The sequence below is a fragment of the Aquarana catesbeiana genome, linkage group LG04 (assembly GCF_042186555.1).
Source record: "Aquarana catesbeiana isolate 2022-GZ linkage group LG04, ASM4218655v1, whole genome shotgun sequence".
In the NCBI taxonomy this organism is placed as follows: Eukaryota; Metazoa; Chordata; class Amphibia; order Anura; family Ranidae; genus Aquarana; species Aquarana catesbeiana.
Window position 1 is genome coordinate 53732963 of NC_133327.1, and position 17185 is coordinate 53750147.

The following is a 17185-nucleotide window of genomic DNA, read 5'->3' on the forward strand; positions in this document are numbered from 1 at the left end:
ATATCTAAAACGAAAAAAAAGTCCTGCCTTTAACCACTTGCCGACCGGGCCATAGACAAATGACATTTTATTCTTTAGGGTCTCTGCTAAAAAAACAATATATGATGTTTGGGAGTTCTAAGTAATTTTCTAGCAAAAAAAAAAAACACTGATGAGAGATGTGTCAGAAATGGCCCTGCAGGCAGGTGGTTAATTATACCTTAAATCAAAAGGAATCCCATAAGCAAAGTTTATAATTGATGTTTACATACACTATAACAGCTCCCTGACTGCTGTTTGAGGGGAGTAGCCTCCTCCTTGCAGTGACGCCACACAGTAGGAAATGATGAGGTCTTTGAGGAAGATTTCTTAGATTATGCTTTGCAGTTACTGTGTATCGAGCAGGAATGGTAAGTCTCTTCAGCCTTTCTAAAATGCTAGCCATTTACTTCTAATTCTTTAAGAGTGAGTGTCACAATGGAAGTTTGCAACAAAAAGAGGTTTAAGTAATTACATTTGATTAAGAATAACGTCTGGAGTACTGCTGCAAGATGTTTTGGAGAGGAAGGAAGGCATGCCTGTTCTCAGCTATGCTATTTATATATATATATAAAAGTCCAAATGCAGCGCTTAAATGAAATAAAAGTCCAAATAAATGTGATAGTCCATAGAAATCAATCAGCAATAGAGATGACATGAAACCTCCACCAGACTTCAGTGTGCACAGGAAAAACACAACACACCACACCCACGTGCTATCAGTCTGCTTACCAGAAAGATATAAAAAATAGGCAATGTATTTTTGTTTATGTTTTTATATCTTTCTGGTAAGCAGACTGATAGCACGTAGGTGTGGTGTGTTTTTCCTGTGCACAATGAAGTCTGGTGGAGGTTTCATGTCATCTCTATTGCTGATTGATTTCTATGGACTATCACATTTATTTGGACTTTTATTTCATTTAAGCGCTGTATTTGGAATTTTATACTTTTATGTTTGATGAAATCTACAAACTATGTTAGCTGCTTTTGTTGTTTTTTTTTAGTTAGCGCAGATATTTGTTTTTCACTATATATATATATATATATATATATATATATATATATATATATATATATATATATATATATACCCTGTTTCCCCGAAAATAAGCCCTACCCTGAAAAGAAGACCTACAAGGACTTTAACTAGGGCTTTTTTTGGGGGTAGGACTTATATTGCAGCCATCACCGACAATCACGCTAGGTCTTATTTTCGGGGAAACAGGGTATATATATATATATATATATATATATACACAGTGTACAGTATATATATTTATAATCCAGGTTGGGATAAAGTTTGAGGTTGGCATAAAGTTTGAGTTAGGAGCCTGACTTTGTGGTGGTGCCTTAGGGTGATAGTGTGCTTCCATATATAATGGGATCTTAGATAGAACTTCTATATATCAAACAAATAATATTTAAGACTCAATAACCTGTGGGTTGAATAGGCCGTGCCCTTTATTATAGGTATAATAATTCATAAATTAATCATTAAGAATATTAAATTTAATTAATCAATACTTATATTATATAGTAAAATATTACATAACATACTCATAGCTCAGCTATATAAGCTCGAGCTAATACTTTAAAAAACAACCTAAAAGCCCCTTTTCAAGTGCTAAGGGACAGTAAACATCAACAGGAAAGAGAACGTTAATAAATTGTACACCTCATAAATAGGGCCACAACAGGGAGGGGGAGGGTGGCACAAGCTTCTTTTTCTGTCTGCCTGTATGATGACGCATCCACTTTCTTTTTATAGTTACCTGCTCCTGCCTGAGGACCATTTATTGGATAACTGTCAGCACATCTCTTCAATCTCCGGTAAGTATTCACTTTTTATTTTTATTTTTTTATAAATCTTTATACTTTTTTTAATAGTCTCTCATGATCCCATATGTGGTGGGGGTGGGGACATTTTATGCCCCACCCCTCACTTCTATTCCGAATGTATGCAACATAAAACTTTGTGTTAGTCTAGATAAGGACATTATTGGCTGACAGAGAAGAATAAGAGTGGAAGGGAATAGTAGTCAGAAATGGTACCATAATCCAAAAACACACAATCCCCCCCCCGCAAAAAAAAAAGCGCTCAGAAACCTCATATAATCAAACGCAGTGTCTTTGCAGAGTCACTCACTCGAATGTTATAAAAAAAGTCTCAAGCTGACCAAAATCTTGAACTCAAGACTGGTGGTCTCATATGGTGTCCATTGCACAGGGGATTGAAGGGGACTACATTGTGTCTGGGAGTCCACATAACTAAAAGCTCTAGATTTTGACACTCTTGCTTACCTATCACCCTGTTCTTTACATCACTCTTCACCCAATAAGGAGGACTGTTTAGCACCAGATGTTTTATGCTGTACATGCTTTTATCTTTCTCTTCTGTAAAAAGGACTGTTTACTATCAGATATTTGATGCTGTACACGTTAGGAGGACTTTTTATCAGTAGATATTAATGTTATGTATATTAGTTGAGCGCGACTCTGTTCCAGCTTATTTTTTTGTGATATTACACATTTGAGTTGCTGCTGTTTGTTTAAATTTTTACTTTTAATTTTCACTTTTTATTTGGAAGTGTGTTTTTTCTCCCATATACATTCCAAACGTATTGCCTTGTAGGCTTACAGTACATGTCCCCAGAAATCCAGTGTTCATGCTGGAGGTGAGAACTGATTTGTTGGATGTTTGTTTTGTTTTTGTTTTTTTACTAAAAGGTTATTATTATTTTTTTTAATTTTGATATTATGTTTGTTCATATTTGTTTTATAGGTGGAATTTCTTTTTTGGTTGGTGATGTTTTTTTTACCCATTCCTACAATATTCATCATAAAGCGGAGCTCCACCCAAAAGTGGAAGCTCCGCTTATCTGACTCGCCCCCCCCTTCGGTGCCACATTTGGCACCTTTCGGGGGGGGGTGAGCCACGGTGAGATCACCTGGAAGTTCAGCCCCCCTCCTCCTACTCCCGCTGCAGGGTCATTCACAAAACGCAGCTTTAACGGTGTTCCGGCGGCTTTCGAATTTGCCCCGAACACTGCATATTGTTCCGTGTTCGCAGAACATCCGAACAACCAAAGTTCGGACCGAACTTATGCTCAGGCCGAACCGTTTGCCCATCCCTAGTTATGAATACCCACCATTTATATCCATGTATCTTTGACACGTTCAAAGTGTAAAAGGTTTATATGATATAATTATGCACTGTATTTGCACTGAGAACTATGTATTCCAATTAGGTCATTTGTTTTACTTGTGGTATTCACAATACGATTTATGGAGGTGCCCTTTAGACAGGATCCCCATATATCCTAGTTCATTACATTAGCGCTGCACACAGTGCTGTGTCTTGGCCTAGGCCAGGCATGTCCAAAGTCGGGCCTGCGGCCAATCGCGGCCCGCAGTCCGGTTTCAGATGGCCTGCCTGGTAATTTTGACATATATATCTTTTGTGGCCCCCAACGAATCCCCGAGCGCCGGGGACCACAAAAGATAGATATGCTGGCTGCCTTGGAGGGGGGCTGGACGAGCGGCGTACAGGAGAATTTCCTGTTTACACGGCGTCCTGTGTAAAAGGAAGTCCCGTCTCCTGCGCTGCCATTGGACAATTGTTTTGTCCATCATAGGAGGCGGGACTTTCAATTAAAGAGGCTGCCGATAAAAACAGGAGTTTCTCCTGTATGTCTGTTGGCGCTCGCCCCCTCCCTGTCTCCTCCAAGGCTGCAGATGGACATGAATCAGGCTGCACTGATGGCAATGGTGAGTCTGCATTCATGTCAATACGGTGGGGGCTGCATTCATGTCAATGTGGGGGCTGCATTTATGTCAATGTGGGGGCTGCATTCATGTCAATACGGTGGGGGCTGCATTCATGTCAATACGGTGGGGGCTGCATTTATGTCAATGTGGGGGCTGCATTCATGTCAATACGGTGGGGGCTTCATTCATGTCAATGTGGGGGCTGCATTCATGTCAATACGGTGGGGACTGCATTCATGTCAATACTGTGGGGACTGCATTCATTTCAATACGGTGGGGGCTGCATTCATGTCAATACGGTGGGGGCTGCATTCGTGTCAATACGGTGGGGGCTGCATTCGTGTCAATACGGTGGGGGCTGCATTCGTGTCAATACGGTGGGGGCTGCATTCGTGTCAATACGGTGGGGGCTGCATTCGTGTCAATACGGTGGGGGCTGCATTCGTGTCAATACGGTGGGGGCTGCATTCGTGTCAATACGGTGGGGGCTGCATTCGTGTCAATACGGTGGGGGCTGCATTCGTGTCAATACGGTGGGGGCTGCATTCGTGTCAATACGGTGGGGGCTGCATTCGTGTCAATACGGTGGGGGCTGCATTCATGTCAATACGGTGGGGGCTGCATTTATGTCAATGTGGGGGCTGCATTCATGTCAATACGGTGGGGGCTTCATTCATGTCAATGTGGGGGCTGCATTCATGTCAATACGGTGGGGACTGCATTCATGTCAATACTGTGGGGACTGCATTCATTTCAATACGGTGGGGGCTGCATTCGTGTCAATACGGTGGGGGCTGCATTCGTGTCAATACGGTGGGGGCTGCATTCGTGTCAATACGGTGGGGGCTGCATTCGTGTCAATACGGTGGGGGCTGCATTCGTGTCAATACGGTGGGGGCTGCATTCGTGTCAATACGGTGGGGTCTGCATTCATGTCAATACGGTGGGGGCTGCATTCATGTCAATACGGTGGGGGTTGCATTCATGTCAATACGGTGGGGGCTGCATTCATGTCAATACGGTGGGGACTGCATTCATTTCAATACGGTGGGGGCTGCATTCATGTCAAAATGGTGGGGGCTGCATTCATGGCAATACGGTGGGGGCTGCATTCATGTCAATACGGTGGGGGCTGCATTCATGTTAATGTAGGGGCTGCATTCATGTTAATGTGGGGGCTGCATTCATGTCAATACGGTGGGGGCTGCATTCATGGCAATGGAGTGGGGGCTGCAGATGGGCACTGATTAGGCTGCATTGATGGGCACTGACCCTTATTTTGCTTCACAGTTCTTTATTTAAAATTTAAGATTTTTTTCCTGAAACTTCCTTTTTAAAGTGAAGGTGCGTGTTATAAGCCGATTAAATACGGTATATCCAAATAACATGCCTGTGCTCATCTATTCACCACACACAGCACAAAGGCAAGAGAATTCTTGTTGGGCCGTGTATTAGCGCTCGGACAGACACACTTAGACCAAATTTTAATGGTTTAAAGAATGTCAGGCAAAATGGTCGGCCCCCAAGCATGTTCTCTTCATCAAATCTGGCCCTCTTTGAAAAAAGTTTGGACACCCCTGGCCTAGGCCGACAAGGCCCAGGCCTAGGGTGGCACTTTGGGGGGGGGGCGGCCCCCTGCTCTCGAGTCAACCCATTCAACGAGAATTGGACAGAACACCGGAGTTGCTGGCTGCAGTGTTCGGAGAGCGTCTCTCTCTCTCTTATACAGCGTGTGGTGACAGTTCCCACCTCCTCTTCCCCCTCTCTACACAGACGGAGAGCAGTGAGAGAGATGGTCAGTTTCTCTTCCTGTGTTGTGACTTCTCAGGTACGGAGCCGTCCAATTGTGGCTTCAGCAGCGGACCCGGCTACTGTGTACATTCTGCATATCTGACCTGGCTGGAGGGGTGAGAGGAAATACCAATCCTCACTGTGTCTCCTTGCAAACCTCATAGCACTGCTTATCTGTGCTCCAACTTTCCCACTTTGTTTCTCCTATCTCCTGTTATCTGAAATAGAGACTCTCTAGTAATGAACCCTCTGTGTCCTTGCTGGGGGAGAACTGTGCTTTTCTTTTCTTCTCTGCTTCAGCCCAGGTTCACACCAGTGCGATCACAGACATTGCATGTGATCCGCACCTGCACCTGTGGTACCGATCACATGCAATGTCAGTTCAGCCATGAAATTGTATGGCTGAACTCGCATTGGATTGGCACAGAAAAAATTGCAGGGACTTGTTTTTCCCAGCACTAGAATCAGATCGCATGGGTGTTCTCACCTATGCGATCCGATTCCTGTGCGAGTTAACAGTTCGCACTGCGATCTGTGAACTAAGCTGGGGGTGTCATTAACATTGTATTGACACCCACAGCGGTTTGCAGAGGGTGGTGTGATCTGCCCACGGGAGAGATACAACGCGGTAACTGGCGCTGGAATCACACTGGTTCCCACATCACATCAGTGTGAACCTAGGCTTAGGGTCCTTTCACACTGGGGCGGGGGCGTTGTTGGCGGTAAAGCGCCGCTATTGTAAGCGGCGCTTTACCGTCGGTATGCGGCCGCTAGCGGGGCGGTTTTACCCCCCTGCTATCGGCCGAGAAAGGGTTAAAACCACCGCAAAGCGCCTCTGCAGAGGCGCTTTGCCGGCGGTATCGCCGCGCTGTCCCATTGATTTCAATGGGCAGGAGCGGTAAAGGAGCGGTATACACTCTGCTCCTTCACAGCTCCGAAGATGCTGCTGGCAGGACTTTTTTTACCGTCCTGCCAGCGCATCGCTCCAGTGTGAAAACCCTCGGGGCTTTCACACTGGAAGGAAAGCAGCGGCTGTTTCGGGTCGGTTTGCAGGCGCTATTATTAGCGCAATAGCGCCTGCAAACCGCCCCAGTGTGAAAGGACCCTAAATGAACACGTGTACACTGCTGCTTACCCCTTTCACACGGGAGCGCTAAAAATAGCACCTGCATAGCGCCTGAAAAAAGCCTGAGTGCTTTCACACTGGGGCGCTGCGCTGGCAGGGCGTTACAAAAAGTCCTGCCAGCAGCTTCTTTGCAGCGGTGTAGGAGTGGTGAATACACTTCTCCTGCCCATTGAAATCAATGCTGCAGCGGCATTTTGCAGGTGGATTTAACCCTTTTTTGGCCACTAGCAGGGGTTAAAATCGCGGAATAGAGCCGCTAAAACGACGGTAAAGCGGCGCTAAAAATAGCGCCGCTTTACTGTCGACGCCCAGGTGCTTTCAATGTGAAAGGACTCTAAATGGTTAAGGCTGCACTCACTGAGCGTATTTTTTTCATGCAGAAAGTTGCACGTTTTTACCACAATTTTTGCCACAATTTTGTACAGGTCAAAAGGTCACCAAAGAAAAAATCAGAAAAATGCCTATAATCTGCCTATAAAGAAGTTCATGTACTTTTTTGAGCTCAGGCTCTGTTTACACATAGGCGTTTTTGGGCGTTTGTTTGCTCTCAGCCTCAGCTCTAAAAACGCCCAACAAGACTAATCCCATTCATTTCAATGGCCCCTGTTCACATCTGAGCTTTCTGTCACCTAAAGCAAAATGGCCATCGCTCAAAAAAGTACATCAGCTTCTTTTTTGGCAGATTACAGGCCTTTTTAATTCTTTTACATACATTGGTGACTTTTTGACCTGTACAAAATCGTGGCAAAAATAGCGTAACTTTCTGCCTGAAAACGATACACTCAGGTGTGAATGCAGCTTCAGGCGTTTTACTACAGGCGACAAAATGCTCAGATGTGAACAGGGGCCATTTAAATGAATGGGATTTTGCTTGTTTGGTGTTTTCACGGGTTTTTGATGGCATTTTACGAGCTGAAAACGTTCAGGTGTGAATGCAGCCTGACTATTTACAGCTCAACATCTGCAGGCAGGTGCTTCTGGTAAAAAATGGCATTTAACACCTTAGTGTCTGCTTGTATATATTGGTTTAACCTTTCATAGCTACCTGTATGGTTTATGCTGCCTTCTGACATACGAAGAAAAGTGTCATTTCTCATTATAGATCAGTCTGGATTTTATTGTCCATTCTACTAACTACATTTAAGACTGACAGATATTTATTTTTCTTTCTTTTTTTTTTGTCTCTATTTGGAGTGAACGCAGTTTTCTGAAAAGGCCAATGATTTTGCCCCGCCTCCTTATGATCTATCCAATCTCTGTTGTGCCTGCCCCATCAGCTATGTCCAGACTCCACCCCCTGATGCACACACAGACACACTTTCTGTGTGTATGTTAAGGTGTGCAGGACAGGTGGCAAATCAGAGTACACGCATACTAGAGGCTGGAAAATTGGTTAGTAAGTTTAAACATCACCTCCCCCTAGACAATTAAAAAAGACTGTCACACCTCTGAAAAGCAATCCACACAGATTTCTTTTCAGAGGCAATATGCGGCCTCCTTGCCACCTGTGTGGGCACTGGTGAGGCTGCACTTGGTACCCACTTTAAGCCCACAATCACATTGGGCCGATTTGGCATGTCAAATAGCATGCCAAATCGGCAGCTATTGCTGCCAATTACACAGTTCAAATCGGTGCGACGACGCCTTTGCGGATCCTAACCGATTCCCAAAATAAGTTCCTGTACTACTTTTGGTGACTTTGGGGGCGATTTTGAATAGACATCTGTGCATGAACCCACACAGATGTCTGTCAAATCGTCCCCGAATTCGGACTGCATTGCCGGTTTGAAGTCATGCGAGTTCAGATTTCAAACCCGGCCTAATGTACAGAGAGGAAGAGGTGGAGCCTAAAGAGGAAGGGGTGTGGTTTACAGATGACAGAGCAGGTCTTAAACATGAAGGGGGTGTGGCATCGACAGGAAGGGGCGGGTCATATTTCAATTTGGGGGTACATGAGTTTAGTCAGGCCTAGGGCAGCACAAAACATAAATACACCACTGGCTGCACATATATATTTTTTAATTTTTTAACACACATTTGTCCTTTTGTGGTGCTGGCTGATTTTTATTCACGTTGGGACATTATTTCTATATATCTATTAGTTATTTGGTGTCCAGTCATCTTAATTTGCAGTTGCCACACCTATGATTTCCTAATCCCAATATATTGAAAAATCTGTGCATATAGATGTATATTATTGACAAATTCAGTTGGGTAGTTGAGAACATCAAACATTATAGAGTTGAATGTGTAGGAGAGATCTCTTTATACAATCTACCTGCTGTGACCCAGTTTGCTAGAGCATTATGAAAGCGTGCTGCTTCGGTTTACCACAACATGACTTCCTCTGAGGGGTGAGCAAACTCTGCAGCCAGATGAGAAGAGGGTGCCCTTACCAAAGTGAAGCTGCATTATGGCCACAGCCAATAATTCCTCATTACAGATTCCTATGTGCTACCAGACATTTCTACTCAACAGATGTGGAAAGTGGGGAATTAGCATAGCCTATTTCTGTCTCTAAACATAACACAAAACAGTTGAGCTCTAAGTGCTATTGCAGTAAGTCTTATAGTTTGAGACAATAATAAAAGGAATTATGTTAAAAGAATTCACAACAAAGGAGTAAACACAGTAAAAAAAAATTATGTACAGCTACTATTAGTGGTGGAAACTGATATAATAATCCAAAAACAACAAAAAAAAAAGAAAACGCTCAGAGACCTTATATAATCAATGCAAGTGAAAACCATGTATCTATTGAAATAGTATTGCTAACCTAAAATAGCCCTTAACCACTTAAGCCCTGGACCATTTGATTGCCCAAAGACCAGAGCACTTTTTGCGATTCGGCACTGCGTCGCTTTAACTGACAATTGCGCAGTCGTGTGACGTGGCTCCCAAACAAAATTGACATCCTTTTTTCCCCACAAATAGAGCTTTCTTTTGGTGGTATTTGATCACCTCTGCGGTTTTTATTTTTTGCACCATAAACAAAAAAATAGCGACAATTTTGAAAAAACGCATTGTTTACTTTTTGCTATAATACCCCCCAAAAATAATGAATGCACATGTCTAGTAGCTAGTATATAATCACCTTGAATGTTGATAGTCTCCAGTAACCTGATAGTAGCTTTGGTATCTTTGAGAAAAGAAGGGGTTTGTTGGACAAGGGGCTGTAAATAAAAATCTATATAACGTCCAATGCGGGAAGTAATAAAATCAATCATGCTCACGATAGGACATCCGATAATTAATCACATGACCCCAGAAATAATCATACTGATTTTTGATTACACCAATTAGCCATAATGATGACCACCCACCATAACATTAAGTAGGTACCCTCTTTGCCACCAAAACAACCCTGAGCCATTGAGGCATGGACTCCACTAGACCCCTTAAGGCATGCTGTGTTATCTGCCACCAGCTGGCCTTCTTCTCATAGTGCATCCCGGTGCCATCCCTATCCCTAATGAGCGACGCACATGCACCCAGCCATCCAAATGATGTAAAAGAAAACATGATTCAACAGACTAGGCCACCTTCTTTCATTGCTCCTGTGATCAATTTCTCATGCTCACATACCCCATTTTAGGTGCTTTTAACTGTGGACATGGGTCAGCATGGGCATCCTGACCAGTCTGTAGCTACCCAGCCCCATACACAACACACTGCGATGCACTGTGTGTTCTGATACCTTTGTACTGGAAGCAATTTGAGCTACATTAGCTCATCTATTGGATCTGACTACACAGACCAGCCTTCACTCCCCACATACATCAATGAGCCCTTGACCCTGTCACCGGTTCTCCAGTTTTCCCTCCTTGGACCACTTTTGGTAGATCCTGACCTCTGCAGCCTGAGAGCATCTCACAAGAGCTGCAGTTTTAGAGATTCTCTGACCCAGTGGTCTAGCCATTACAATTTGCCCCTTGTCAAAGTTGCTCAAATCCTTACACTTGTCCCTTTATTCTGCTTTCAGCACATCAACTTCAGGGACAGCATGTTCACTTGCTTCCTAATATATCCCACCCACTTTCAGATGCCATTATAACAAGATAATCAATGTTATTCACTTTACCTGTCAGTGGTCATAATGTTAAGGCTGATTGGTGTATTTCGGGGACCCATCCATAAGTTTGTTTGCCGCCCCCCTTCCCCCTCCCTCTGAAAAATGGAGCACCAGCCGCCACTGGTACACTGTAGCTTTCCTAGAAATGTTCCCAATAGAACAGGAACCATTAATAGCAGTATCTTCTATGGCATTGAAGTCATTTTTCTATATTGGGACTTAGATCATTGACTCTCTCTCCCTCTATCCTTGGCCATTATTATAACTTGACAGATGTTGCAATTACTGGACAAAGCGTATTCTTTTTTAGGAGTTTGGGCAGCACAGTGGCTTAGTGGCTAGCATTTCACGCTTGCAGCATTGGAGTCATTGGTATGAATCCCTGCATAGAGTTTGCATGTTTTCCCTGTGCTAGCATTGGTTTCCTCCAGGTACTCCAGTTTCCTCCCACATTCCAAAGACATGCTGGTAGAATAATTGGCATCTGTCTAAATTGGCCCTATTATGTGTATGTATGCATGTGAGATAGGGGGATTAGATTGTAAGCTCCCTAAAGGAGAAGTCCAGCCAAAGCTCATTGGGCTGGGCCTCTCCTTTGGATCACAGGAGTGCAATTCGTTTTGCACTCCTGTGACCCGTTTTCAGCAGAGAGCGGACTGAAGTCTGCTCTCTGCTGACGTCATGGATATCAGTCCAGACACCATGTCATCCCAACAATGGAAGTCTGGATCCGTCAGGTGCCTGGACTGACGCCCGTCTCAGCCTCTCAGCGAGCCGCTGAAAGCCTGAGATGGTCGCTCTGTTCCTCTACAGCTCAGCGCTCCAATGAGCATGGAGGGAGCTGAGCACAAAGCTGTGACTGACAGTCTACAGCTCTCTGCTCACAGAGCTGTGAAAACTGAGTAATCTGTGATGTTCAATTGCTCAGTGTTCAGTTCAGAGGTGCCGAGGGACCGATGCAGCATCGGACCGATGCTGCATCCACCTAGGTAAGTATAAATCTAAAAAGCCAAGAAACCCTCACTTCTCTTTTAAGGACAAGGAATAATAAAAAAGTAAAATATATGTAAAGTGCCATCTTTGTAAAATATATGTAAAATGCCATTTTTTAAAATTAGTAAACTGGGACTGCCTTCACAATACAAAACATAGCTTGTGCGTAGATCCTAAGATGATACAGATAAAATCTAATGGGCCTATGTAAGTTATCCTAGAGAGAAACTAACATTTTGGTTTAATAACCCTTATTTCCACCCTGCCTAGAGGAATACTCCTTCAGGCAGGCCTGGAAATTCATAGCATCATTCAAACCTGGAGTTGTGGTAGCTTTTAATCGGTAGATTCACCTCCACCGGACAATTCGATCGTGTGTGGGCTTCATCGGACCTTTGCTGTCGAAAAATCAGATGGACTTTAGAAATAGAACATGTTTCAAATCTTTCCGACAGACTCGAGTCCGGTCAAAAAATCCGGTAGTCTGTATGCTAGTACGTTGGACAAAAACCGACGCTAGGGCAGCTATTGGCTACTGGCTATGAACTTCCTTATTCTAGTCCAGTCGTACGTCATCACGTTCGAATCAGTCGGACTTTGGTGTGATCATGTGTAGGCAAGTCCGTTTCATCGGAACTCCGTCGAAAGTCTGTCGAAAGTCCTTCGGAGTTCAGCCGTCGAAAAGTCCGCTCGTGTGTACACAGCATTATAGAGCTCTCTGAAAAGCCTTTGTACAGGACACTGGGAGTATATTCTGGACAAAATGTATATTTCCTCAGTATTTGAGTTATGGTCCCTTTAAGGAGGGCAGTTAAGTACTCAGGGGTTCTCACCTATTCAGGGTGAGGAGTTCCAGGGTGGTCCAGCTGGAGAGGAGAGGACTGGTTTTCAGTATTTTCTGGATTGATAAATTCCTTTTAGGGATCCAGAATTTCAGTGTTTCAAAGAGTTTTGGGAGGGAAGAACCTCCAAACCCTGATGCGAGGTACCCTGGTCCTGAAGGGGGTAAAGCCACAGGCAAAGGAGTCTTGAAAGTAGCAGGAAAAATGCTTTGCACTACCCTGAAACAAAAAGGAACCCTAACCCTAGTGTGGGACTGAGAAATTAGTGGTCCTTTGAGAGATGTGGTTTCTTTTATACCAGATACATGAACGGATTGTTTTACTTTGCCAAAGAAAGCTATTTGTGTTTACCTGTTTTGGAGAAACCAATAAAGACTGTTTACTTTTACAAATGGCTTTTAGGGATGGGCGAATGGTTCGGCCCGAACATAAGTTCGGCCGAGCTTTTGCTGTTCAGATGTTCGGCGAACAGCCGAACAAACGGGTCATTCGACCGTTTGTTCGCCCTACCCCCGAACCGAAAAGTGTTCTTTCAATGGCAGCCATTTTCAGTGTGATTTTGGCGTGGAGAGAGATAGAACAGGGCTCTGTTCAGTGCTATTAGTTAGTGTGCTATACTGTGTTATTTTGCTTCAATTGTAGAAGTGTAGAATATTAGTTTAGTGTCAGTCTAGGGATAGTGTGAGTGTAGTGAGGAGGACCATCATTCAGCTTTGCACAGTGTGCAGTTAGAGTAGGTACAGCTCAGACAGTTTCACTGTAGTGTAGTGAGACCATATCTGTATCTTTATATTAGTGTATAGCTAGAGTAGGAACAGTTGAGACAGCATGAGTGTAGTGACGGTTGAACACTGTCTATTTGATTGCGTTACTTCCAGTTCAACGCCATTTACTTCTGTGTGCGTTACTGCAAGTTTAACGCTATATAGTTCTGTGTGCGTTACTGCCAGTTTAAGTCCATATTGTTTTGTGTGCGTTACTGCCAGTTTAACACCATATAGTTCTGTGTGCATTACTGCAAGTTTAACGCCATATAGTTCTGTGTGCGTTACTGCCAGTTTAACGCCATATAGTTCTGTGTGTGTTACTGCCAGTTTAACGCCATATAGTTTTGTGCGTTACTGCCAGTTTAACGCCATATAGTTTTGTGCATTACTGCTAGTTTCACACCATTTACTTCTGTGTGCATTACTGCCAGTTTAACGCCATATAGTTCTGTGTGCGTTACAGCCAGTTTAACGCCATATAGTTTTGTAAGTTACTGCCAGTTTAACGCCACATAGTTCTGTGTGCGTTACTGCCAGTTTAACGCTATCGTTTTGTGTGCATTACTGCCAGTTTAACGCCATATAGTTCTGTGTGCGTTACTGCCAGTTTAATGGCATATAGTTTTGTGCGTTACTGTCATTTTAACACCATTTATGCCGTGTACACACGAGCAGACTTTTCGATGGCTGAACTCCGAATGACTTTTCGACAAACTTTCAACGGAGTTCCCATGAAATGGACTTGCCTACACAGGATCACACCAAAGTCCGACTGATTCGAATGTGATGACGTTTGACCAGACTAGAATAAGGAAGTTCATAGCCGGTAGCCAATAGCTGCCCTAGCGTCGGTTTTCATCCGTCGGACTAGCATACAGATGACCGGATTTTTAGACCGGACTCGAGTCCATCGGAAAGATTTGAAACATGTTCTATTTCTAAAGTCCATCTGATTTTTCGACAGCAAAGGTCCAATGAAGCCCACACACGATCGAATTGTCTGGCGGATTCGTTCCGTCAGACCTTTGCTGATGAAAAGTCCGGTCATGTGTACATGGCATTACTTCTGTGTGTTTTACTGCCAGTTTAACACCATATAGTTTTGTGTGCGTTGCTGCCAGTTTAATGCCATATCGTTTTGTGTGCATTACTGCCAGTTTAATGCCATATAGTTTTGTGTGTGTTACTGCTCGTTTAACGCCATATAGTTATGTGTGCGTTACTGCCAGTTTAACGCCATATAGTTTTGTGCGTTACTGCCAGTTTAACACTATTTACTTCTGTGTGCGTTACTGCCAGTTTAACGCCATATACAGTAGTTCTGTGTGTGTTACTGCCATTTTAAAGCCATATAGTTCTGTGTGCGTTACTGCCAGTTTAACGCTATATAGTTTTGTGCTTTACTGCCAGTTTCACGCCATTTACATCTGTGTGCGTTACTGCCAGTTTAATGCCATATAGTTCTGTGTGTGTTACTGCCAGTTTAATGCCATATAGTTTTGTGTGCCTTACTGCCAGTTTAATGCCATATAGTTTTGTGTGTGTTACTGCTAGTTTAACGCCATATAGTTCTGTGTGCGTTACTGCCCGTTTAACGCCATATAGTTTTGTGTGCGTCACTGCCAGTTTTACGTCATATAGTTTTGTGCGTTACTGCCAGTTTAACGCCATTTATTTCTATGTGCATTATTGCCAGTTTAACGCCATATAGTTTTGTGTGTTACTGCCAGTTTAACGCCATTTACTTTTGTGTGCGTTACTGCCAGCTTAACGCCATATATTTTGTGTGTCACTGTTCCTTTGGCGCATTATATTGCAGTATATTATAGTGTATTCGTGGAGAGTGTCTGTGTAGTGTGAGTATTCAAATTAACGTGCACCAAGCACCTCTTTACATTGATTAAAGTGCATCTACGTACAGATTTCAACTTCTTCTTTACATTTGCTTATAAGCACCGCCCCCTCCCTCCCACCTACCCAATAATGTCTGGGAGGACAACAAGGAGAGGCAGACGTTTCCTTGGCACTTTAAGGGGGCCAGCAACAAATGTGTACACAGGCAAATGTGGATATGGTGGTCAGTCCTCAGGCAGGGCATCATTTCCTCCGTTTAGTGAGTTTGCCCATGCTATCTAGCCACAGCATGTAGAGGAGGTGGTGGACTGGCTTACTAAACCTTCCTTATCCTCCTCATCCTCTGTCACGCAAGAAGAAACAGGTGTGCAGTCCCCTGCAGTTGCCAGAGTAGATAAACCTGCCTCCTTGTCCACATCTATTCCTGCCATAGCCCCAGCATCAGCCATTAAGCAGTCAGCTGAGTTATCTGACCACAGCGTCAGCCACTTGCTCCTTGATGATGCACAGCCATTACTGGATTCAGATGTTGGTTCTGAGGTTGAGGATGACAGGAATATGAGCCTAGAGAGAGGGAGGAACACTGGTAGACAAATTGGCATTCATGTTCCTCAAGTATTGCCAAGTTGTCTCCAGTGGTAATGATGAAGATGGAGGAGATGGAGATGGAGATGATGATGATGAGGTCACTGATGCGACTTGGGTGCCAGATAGAGCAGAGGGGGAAATTGAAGGTGAGGTGGCACAACCCCAAGGTGGCCAACATCAAGAAAGAGAGTAGAGAGCAGCCACCCTATTCCATCACATTCTGCAGCTGTTATCTCCCGGCCCACTCCCCAAAGTTCAGCTGTCTGGGCCTTTTTCAGCACATCTGCAGCAGATCGCACTGTTGCGATCTGCAAACTTTGTCTCAGGCACATCAAACATGGCAAAAACACCAACCATTTGGGTACCACATGCTTAACAAGGCATTTAACCTTCAACCACTCAGCCCGTTGGCAAGAGCACCTAAAAGCCACACAAAAGGGGCACAAATCTGTCCCTCCTCTTCCTCCTTACCCACTTCAATCTGCCCCTGCTATACTGAGTCATTACCTCTCAGCGGCCTCCACTGACAGGGATGATGGTATAGCACAGGGTGTCCCAGGTCCTAGCAGCACATCTGCCAGCAGCACACCACCAGCTGTAGACTGTAGCCGGAAAATTTCTCTGCCCCATCTGCTGCAGTGGAAAAAATATATAGTCCCTGCCACCCACATGCCCAGCGTCTAAATGCAAGCTTGTCAAAGCTGTTGGCTCTCCAACTTCTGCCTTACAGCCTGGTGGATTCTGCCCCCTTCCGTGAATTCGCACAATGTGCTGTACCCAGTTTCCCAGTCGCTACTACTTTTCACGTATGGCCGTTTCATCTCTCTACCATCATGTGGAAGGGAATGTTCTGGCATCGTTGGGCAAGGCAGTCAGCCGTAAATTCCACCTTACTGCTGACACGTGGTCCAGCAAGCATGGACAGAGACGATATATTTTGTTCACAGCACACTGAGTAAGGCTGCTTACAACTCGAAAGGATGCAGGACAGGGCTCGGTGTTGCAGCTTGTTGTGCCCCCACGTCTCCATACAGCTCGTGGTGATGATGCCAGACCTGTGAGCTCTACCCACTCCTCCTCCTCCTTCACCACCTCCATGCCTTCATCTGCAGAATTGTCCTATGAACATCAGGTACCCCCCTAAGTGTTCAAAGGGCTATTCCCAGAGTCAGGCTAAAAGGTGCCATGCATTGCTTCAGTTGGTGTGTTTAGGGGACAGGAACAACACAGGGGCAGAGATTATTGCAGCTCTGCAGGGACAAGCCCAGAGGTGGTTCACACCATGCCAGCTGGAGCCAGGAATGGTGGTGTGCGATAATGGCTCAAACCTCCTGTCCGCCCTTAGACAGGGAAAGTTGACACATGT

The 17185-nt window shown here is 44.4% G+C and overlaps 1 protein-coding gene across 1 annotated transcript in view; it reads left to right on the forward strand.

The window, feature by feature from the left end:
- The first annotated feature begins 291 nt into the window (after positions 1-291).
- The window catches only part of LOC141139251 (NACHT, LRR and PYD domains-containing protein 3-like), a 96318-nt gene continuing 79424 nt past the window's right edge, over positions 292-17185 (forward strand). The window contains exons 1-2 of the mRNA XM_073625209.1: positions 292-389; positions 1787-1848. The gene's annotated coding sequence lies outside the window, so the exon portion shown is untranslated. The remainder of the gene's footprint in view (positions 390-1786; positions 1849-17185) is intronic.